The sequence below is a fragment of the Branchiostoma belcheri genome, unplaced genomic scaffold (genome assembly GCF_001625305.1).
Source record: "Branchiostoma belcheri isolate BF01 breed outbred unplaced genomic scaffold, Haploidv18h27 scaffold30, whole genome shotgun sequence".
Taxonomy (NCBI): domain Eukaryota; kingdom Metazoa; phylum Chordata; class Leptocardii; order Amphioxiformes; family Branchiostomatidae; genus Branchiostoma; species Branchiostoma belcheri.
The window spans coordinates 1,698,377-1,700,496 of record NW_017803910.1 but is presented as its reverse complement, the minus strand read 5'-3'; the positions used below and the strand labels follow the sequence as shown (position 1 = coordinate 1,700,496).

The 2,120-nt window shown below is 38.6% G+C and overlaps 1 long non-coding RNA gene across 1 annotated transcript; it reads right to left on the bottom strand.

Annotated features, from left to right (window-relative positions):
- Positions 1-872: 872 nt before the first annotated feature.
- LOC109474213 lies at positions 873-2,112 on the bottom strand. The gene is made up of 2 exons (XR_002140459.1): positions 1,643-2,112; positions 873-1,500 (listed from the first exon to the last, which is right to left on the bottom strand). It is a non-coding gene; the product is annotated as an uncharacterized LOC109474213 (long non-coding RNA).
- Between the last annotated feature and the right edge of the window lie 8 nt (positions 2,113-2,120).

The window sequence follows — 2,120 nt, the reverse complement described above, 5'->3', positions numbered from 1 at the left end:
CTTCTCTGTTTTTCTGGCGAATTAAGCCACAGACATCGCCCAGTAACTTGTGGACTAATAAAACACTGAGGTGTCCCCCTCTCCTAGGCTTCAAGGCCGCGCCAACAGTCCAACGGTCTCAGACACGCCGCGCCGTATAATACGTTGGCCGGTCAGATTGCCGCTAGCAGGCCGAGTACGAACCGACCTAGCCCCGGGCCGCTGGCCTTGGTACTGACTCGCACTTCCAGGGTTGCCTCCCTCTGTTCTGGCGGACTTTAGCCACTACCAGCGTCCCGTAAGTTGTGGACTAATAAAACACTGATGTGTGCCCCTCTCCTTGGCTTCTAGGCCGACTTTTCGTGTTTTGACGTTCAAGTGGGTTCAACTAGCAATGGTTCATCCGACTCAGAGTGGCCGCTTCAACACACACCGGGCAAGCCGATCGTAAGATTGCCGGAATTTCTTTGGTGATGAGAGTGGTGCACGCCCGCCAAGGCCTCTTGGGCAACCCGGTAAACGTAAAATATATAATCATGGTTAATGCTCAATGATCTATTGAAAATTAACATTTCAAAAATATTCTTTTCTGGCAAAATGATATTTAGAATAAGTAATAAGCTGTTTTTATCACGAAATTGCGATAGTTTGCAGGGACTACTTTGTTCCAGCGGTGTTGGACAGGTGTGTTGTTCGGCGCACGTGCGGGAAAGAACTATACGGTAACTAGAAAGGCCGACATTTGCTTTGGAGCAAATACAGCATATTTCAGTCCATCTCCCTCCCACGCAAAAGTGGACTATTCCAAACTTACCCCAGTGCAAAACTGGAATATCCTCAAATGAATTATATAGTAGCTATGTAATTGAGAACAGAGATGCAAGAACAAGCACTTTGAGTCTCGACAGTTTTACTTACAAAATTTCACATCACCACTCTTATCTCACAATCCTATTACAGGTACTTACAATGATGAGATTTGATACATTTTGAAGGTATAATTGCAAAGAAAAGAAAACTATACATGACTATATATTGATTAACTATAAAACTATACATATATAAACTATACATATTGAACTATACATTAATCAAATACACTATGACACATAAATATTGAATAAGATGTACATGACTTGCATATACTCTAAAACACTACTTTCATACATGAAATAATCAACATATGATTGACATGATTTTATATCATACATGTACTATGCCACTACAAATATCAGATGTTGAATATGCTATACACGACTTGTATACACTAAGAAACTACTACATTCATATTGAATAATCTACACATGGTTGGCATAATTATACCTGTATACCTTACATTTTCTATGCCACTACATATATTATTGATATTTGAGAAGCTTTACATGACTTGTATATACAATTATTTACAAAATTATATACCATACATATACTATGTGCTGTATCCTTCTGCTGATGGCTGGTTCCTCCCCGGTCTGTTTCTCCTGGACCAAGTTCTGCTTCCTTCCCTAGGAGAGGTCCCATCTGGAGGATAGAAACAGGACAGTAAGATTTAAAAGCTGAGCAGAAACCAAGGGCCTATAACCTCCTTGCAGAAATCATACATTGTAATTAGTCATATATATATATATTTGTAGATTCTTCTTCCTTCTTAGCACAAGCTTACCTGCTGTATGCTCTGTGCAGGATCTTCCAACCATGTAACTGCTTGACCCTTGAAACAAAAGGAAAAAATTGATTTATTACAGACAGTATTACAATAATGAACATCTCTAAACAAGGGATTACATGGAACTTTCTTTTTAGTTAGAATGTAACAATAACAAGGAAAATGGAAGGAAAATATAACAATACCATTGATGGCATTACAAAAATAAAACATATATCACGGAATGAAGAATAACGTATGGGATATGTGACAAATCCAATGTGATGTTCTTCAAATGACTGGTCTCCTGAAAGAAACAAAACTGGATTAGATAGAAAATATGGTATGGAGTGAAATTTTATTGAGAAGAATTGAAAGAAACACCATTTTTGTTGATGTCATTTTTCATTTCGTCATTTATTTTACATATTGTTTTTCATTCCTGAGATCTACCCCCTGCACCGGGGTCTCTACCCCACTCATCGGGGTCTTATAG